Source organism: Elephantulus edwardii, unplaced genomic scaffold (genome assembly GCF_000299155.1).
Source record: "Elephantulus edwardii isolate Elephantulus edwardi_28Jun2011 unplaced genomic scaffold, EleEdw1.0 scaffold00189, whole genome shotgun sequence".
NCBI classification, from domain to species: Eukaryota; Metazoa; Chordata; class Mammalia; order Macroscelidea; family Macroscelididae; genus Elephantulus; species Elephantulus edwardii.
Window position 1 is genome coordinate 563,261 of NW_006399939.1, and position 6,702 is coordinate 569,962.

Consider the following 6,702-nt stretch of genomic DNA (forward strand, 5'->3'; position numbering starts at 1 on the left):
GTGTGTGTAAAATTACTCATTGAAGTCACCTCTAAACTACTGAGGAGCAGTCATGTCAATTTGAAGACTAAGGTGCACCCAATTCAGGCCATTGTCTTTTCAATCATTTGCTATGCATCTGAAAGCTTGATAGTAGGGTAACAGAAAGAGAATAGATGCATTTGAGCTATGGTGTTGGAAAGTAGTATTGATTATCCCATGGACAGCCAAACAAAGTGTAGCTAGAATGCTCCATGGAGTCAAAGTTGAGAAAGCTTCGCCTTACATACTTTGGGCATATTATAGGAGAGGCTATTTCTTGGAAAAGGACATCATGCTTGGAAAGGTGAAGTGTTGGCGAAAGAGGGGAAGACCCTCAACCAGATGGATTGGCACTTGTGACTGCAGCAGTGGGCTCAAGCGTGTCAGAGATAATTAGGATGGCACAGTATAGGACAGGGTTCAGGTTGTTCATAGAGTCAGTATGAGTTGTACTCAACTCAGTAGCACCTAACAACATTGTATTTGCTGAATGGGTAGAATCGTTCAAATTCCTTGCCAGTGTTCTAGTCAGGTTTTTGGTCAAACTAGGGTTCGTAGACCACTGATTGGAGTGGTGGGATTTTGAAAATAGTGATTCCTGTACCCTACCACCTCAGGTTTATAGTACCAAATGAGTTTGAAGATGGGAACTAGAAATTGACATTTTATTAAGCTCCATAATTTAATTTTCGGACACGTGTTTCAGAGCTACTGTATATGAATCACACTGCGGAATTTCAGGTGTCTGTTTTTCCCCTATATCTATCCTAACTGAACTTAGATTTGGTGGGAAGAGGTGCTTTTAAAAGCTTCAGGGTTGTTTCTGATAATAAAAATTCATAGAAGGATATCATACCTGGCAAAGTAGAGGGTCAGTGAAGAAAGTGAAGCCCTTCAAAGGGATGGACTGACCATATCTGCAGTAGTGGGCTCACATGGACATACTGTTGTGAGGGTGACATGATGGAGCAGCCTTCTATTACATGTAGAGTTGCTATTAACTGAAGCCTAACAACAAAGAGATTTTAAAAAGAAAAGCATGGATAGACTAAGGAGAGAGCAAAACAAGCTGAATGCCAGGAAGGTTAATTTTTGTTTTAGTTTAACAGAAGAAATGCTAAAGGTCAGATTGTTATCAAGATACAGTATGGAAAGCAAAATTAGTATAACATACTCCGTAGAACCCTTCTCTCCTGAGACATTCTTCTTTCATCATCAGCCAGTTGAAAATTTTAGACATTTAAAATTTATAATTCCTTAAACTCCTTTTGCACTGTCTTTCATATAATTCTTAGAGTTGATGTGAATACATTGTGTCTTTATTACTAAGTATTTCTTTAAAGATTTGTTGGCTTTTACATGTGGAAATTGAAGTAAAAAGTTTAAACTCTCTTTGATCACAAAGGGAAGATGGCCATTTAACAGGGCCGAAAAAGGTACCCAGGGATCTTAGAATATAAACCTAATCCCAAGAGAAAGATTAGTGAACAGAGGTGCTTGTTTACTGTGAGAAATGTGACTCCCAGGGGACTGGACACTCCACATGTGTTGTTCAGTGCCCGGGGAGGAGATGAAGAGGTTGATGTTCTTAATCATTGATTTTTTACAGAAAGTTGATGCTGCCGAGTTACTCCGTCTATATTTGAACTATGACCTTTTAGAAGAAGCTGTAGATTTGGTTTCAGAATATGTGGATGCTGTATTAGGAAAAGGACATCAATACTTTGGGATTGAGGTAGGCAAAATTAAAAGGCATTTCTTTTAATTGTATTTTCACATTAAATAAAGCAAGTGTCTGGAAGGAATTTTACCGCTAAATTAGTGCATTTAACCAATAACTGTTAGTACACAACTAATTGTCTCCAAGATCAAAGACTGGTATTGGTACTCAAACTAGTCTCTAGTCTCTCTGTAGACTAGGAATATGTTTTACTTTCTTCAAATAGATTTTGCTTTATTGCTTTAAGGACACTGGTAAATATGAATCAAATGGTATTTAAAAAGTCTATATTAAATATGGACTTGCCCTGAATGGTAAGCTGTGCTAATTCTACAAGCATTTTCTCATTTATGAGGTATTTGTTTTACAATCTTTTTTTTTTTAACTCCTGAAGAAACTGGGTCCTAGAAAGGTCTGTTTCCATAGCTCCTAGGTAAGTAGAAGAACCAGGATTAAAATCCAGATCTAGCTAACTAAAAATCTTAATAGAACTTTTAGAGTCAAATTTTCCTTTTCTAATTGTCTTTTCCCTGGATGCCCAGGGTTATGAATGTTCAATTTATGGATAGTTCCTACTTCCCCCTTTAAGGAGGGGTTTAAACACATTCAAAATAGTTCTGTCATGGTTAATGCAGCAAAACAAACAGGGCTGAGCTTTTACAGTTGAAGTGATTGATCATGGCAACTGGAATGGAAAAATTTATTGTTCAACACCCTGGAAGGGAGACTTGAAAGGAGCCTGATCTGTGAAACTGGATTATTGGCAAGACGCTAAGTAGCCATATACACTGAAAATGGAGTGGTCAGCCTTCATCTTTTAGAGAAGTGATGCTTTTTATCTCAAAATCCATTTTATGTTTATGCACATTTGCCCTTATTGTGAATCAGGTAAAGGAGCACTGTAAGCATAGTGCACTGTTTGAATCCACTACACTGACCTTTTCAATGAATTAAAAACATACGTACAAAAAAAAACAACAACATACGTACAGTCGTTGAAGTTGATTGTGAAAAATTTAGTTTGAGGAGCGATTGCTTCTCTTGTTTTACCACCATGCCACCCGCTTCAGAAGAATTCATTCCATCTCATGACCGCCCTCCATGTGTTTTCAGAGGCTTGTCTCATCCTCCCCTCAGGGATGAGTCCAAAAGATCCTTTCAGTTAACAGCCCAGAATTTAACCTACTGTTCCACCAGCATCTCTTTCTTGCACAAATGTAAGCCTAAATAAGAACTGCATGCACTGTTTCTGAATGACCTACAAATTCTTAAAGACACAGGAACAGATCTCATTTGTAATCCAGGGACTGCCTGTCATTTGAACCTAAATGTCCTACTGGAAAGTGTATCATTCTTCCACAATTTAGAGGACTGTTTTGGTCCATCTTTATCCTTAATAGATAGACCTCAGTACTTCTTAAGATAAAGAAATATCATTCTGAAATAGATTCTGTTTAACTGAAAAAAGGATAGCCATTTAAAAAGAGATAGCAAGCAGAGTCTCTAATTATGTGCATGCACATATGCAGTTTTCTTAATGTGAAGAAGGAATAAATAAAGCATTTCGTTACAAAGATTTTTGCAAGCAACTACCCAAGCGAAATGGACACAGTTTAGATTTTTAAAAATTTTTTTTCAATAGTAGTTGTTTATTTTTTTTTCTCTCTCTTTAGTTTCCCCTATCTGCAACTGCCCCGATGGTTTGGCTTCCATACTCCTCTATTGATCAGCTTCTCCAGGCTCTAGGAGAGAACCGTGCCAACAGTCACAACATCGCAGTAAGTAAACCCTTTGGTGGAGATAGTCTTCTTTACAGCATGCCCTTCAGTTCTCAGGGACTAAGGAGAGGACAAAAGCCATTTATTGCCCTTTGCATGGTGTCCCAGTCTCTTTATAAATAAAGCAAAGACTCTAAGCAACTTAGTGTATTGAGCAAAGCTAGTGAGGAACTGTGGCCATTAACTACACAGAGACAAATGGCACACAGTCCATTCATTCTTTACAGCTTAGCAGGGCACGCACTACAGGGTAAACTTACAAATACTTGAAGTACAGAATGGTAGATTCTCATTTATTGAAAGTGGACTCTATAGATACGACCACATTCTCCAGGAATTTTATATTAGCTGTTTCTTCCAAAGGAGGAAAGGTCAGTGCTTCCTTAATTCAGACAGACCTGTTGGACTGATGATGTGTTTATCAGTTATACTTAGGCAGTGTCTCCTGAGAATATGCTGCTAAACTAGAAAACGAATGACAGTACCTTTTGTAGGTGGTTGGGGTTTTGATTGATTGTTTTTTATTAATTAATGAAAGTTTACAGAGACTTTGGATTTCCATTCATTCATTGTTGCAATTTCTCCCTGCCCACCCATTCCCCACCAGTTTTCTCTTCTCGTTGAAAAGTAAAAGAAAAATTCTTTCATTTTTTATAAAATCCCTCCCCCCAAGTCCACTTCACTGTGCAGCCTTCGTTCTGGACTACTGTCATGACAATGCAGGTGGTTGGGGGTTTTTTCTAACAATCTGTCAGGCAAGAGGAGAAAAGGAAGAAAGCTATGAAATTTAGTTCCTCTGGCTGTGTCTATCAAGTGAGGTTAAGGAACAGGGTAACAAGGATTATCTTTTATCCCTGTGTTTTATTTGACAGCTTGTTTAGTTAAAAATACTGATCCAATCTGCATATATGGAAAATTCATTAGGAGAGCAGGATTGAAGTGTTGTTTATAACACAAGCTCCGTAGAGTCACAGGCAGACTCTACTTATCCATGTTATCTAGTCAGTTCTTACAGACTGCATAGGATCGGGGGGAGGTGTGGGGGTGTGAACTGCCCCAAGGGGCTCTGTGACTGTGTCCTTGGATGCATACTGACACATCTGTCTTCTGGGGGACAGCTGGTGGGTTTAAATCATGATCTGTCAGTTTCTAGCTGGGCGTGTAACCACTTCTCCTCCAGAGCACCTTCCGACTCTGCGTAATAGCGATTAAATGATGCAAAGTGGGCAACAGCTTTATTAGGTAGAGTGTATTTGGTGAACTCAGAGAGGTTAATAACATCACTCCCCTTCAGCCTTGGGCTAATCTATGATGATGTCATTCCTTTCTCTTACAGTTGTCTCAGAAAATACTTGACAAATTGGAAGACTACCAGCAAAAAGTTGATAAAGCAACTCGAGATTTAATATATCGTCGGCACTTGTAACCCTGATTGCTACCTAGCCTTCGTAACCGCTTGGTGCCTCTTAGGGCTTAAGACTTCACCCTCCAGGAACCCAGTGCTCAAGGCCAAGTCTTCTAACTGTAAATGAATGATGTGTACAATATTCAAGTCTGCCTTCTCCACAAGTTGGCCTTGAGTCACAGGGCCCTGCGCTTGCCGGTGGTGCTAACACAGTTTCTGATTTCGACCTTGGTGTCAAACAGCTGCTTTTGTATATGATTCACAAGCTTTTTTAGAGTTTCTATTTTTTTAAACTACCGAAGACATCCTTTATCTGCAAATTAAAATCTACTTCCACTTTGCAAAACAGCTGATGGTTGTTGGTTTGTTCTAGCTAACCTCCAGAGGCAGTCACTGCAAATCTTTTCATTCCTCCCTATTCCTTTTTATATTTCAATGGAATTATTTTAGTCCAGAACTGACATGTATTTTTCTGACATGTATTAGCAAACAGAGGCTAGTGATTTTATGTACTCTTTTCATTATTTATTGTGGCATTTTTTTATAATCTTGAATAAAGTATTAAATAATTTGGCTAGAGTAAGCCTAAAATGATGACCAGCTGTTTAAAAGATGTCTTACTGTAAATCTAGTTCTGAGTTGAGTAAAGTCTTTATTAGTTAAGAAAAAATTAGAACTCTATCTACAAAAACCAACAGATTTTCAATGTAAATTCTCTGATTTGTAATATCAAGCTGGACTTGATCAGTCTGATAATGTATTGGACCAAAATAGAACTTTTTTGGTGAGGCTCAGAACTATTCATGTCCACAAATTCTGGGCAAAGTGGAGAATATTTAAATCTTGCATTTTATTCTGTATATTAAAATTTATCTTTTAAGAAAAGGATCGTTAATGCTAATTAATTACTTGTATGTCCTTTGATCTTTCTTAGTTTTCATAAGCCTTTAGTTTTGATGATGTTAATACTATATTTATATTATATATTTCCAATAACAAAGTGATTTTCCCCTAGTAGTCTTATTGGTAAATATTGAGATATATGGTTATTTTTCACATTATCCTCTAGCATGATTAATTGAAGTTTTATAGTTAGAGATTGGGAGAATCCTTGCCTTTCCACCCTTTTTCAGAACTATAGCTTTCACCTGCAGTACAAACACATTTTACTTCATGACGACCCACCTGTACATATATATAATCAAAAGAAGTTCCACTATTGTACTATTTTTAAAGGGCAAGAAGTAGCAGGAAACAGACCTATTCCAGAAACTCCTCATTTCTATTACCAATCAAAGCAGTGGTTACCATGGGAACAGGTGAGAGGTATCAGCCTTTCTTGTCCTTGTTGTCTTGTTTCAAGGCCTGAACCCATATTGGTGCCAGCCCAGCATTTCCCTCTCTTTTCATTCCCAGACAGAGTGAAAAACACCACCTTTCCTACCTAGTTGACTACTTTGGGTCTGCATTTTGTTTCCTGCACTACGTGATATTTTAATCCATAATCATATGCCTAAACTAAGCAAACTAAAGCTGTGAACGATCTCAGTCTCTTCACCATCCATCCTGATGCTGCCAACTGGCCCAGTGGTGAGAATCTTGGCACCAGTAGCCAGGAAATTAAAGGGCGTATTGCCATGGGAAAGTCTGCTGTTAAGGACCTCTTCAAAGTACTGAAGAGCACTGGTGTCTCTCTGGAGACTAAGGTATGTCTGATACAGGCCATGGTCTTTGCAGTCACTTGTTATGCATCAGAGAGTTGGACAATGACCAAGGAG

General features: G+C 38.2%; 1 protein-coding gene across 1 annotated transcript in view; it reads left to right on the forward strand.

The window, feature by feature from the left end:
- Positions 1–6,702, forward strand: part of NUP160 (nucleoporin 160kDa) — a 59,327-nt gene that overhangs the window by 51,445 nt on the left and 1,180 nt on the right. The window lies entirely within an intron of this gene.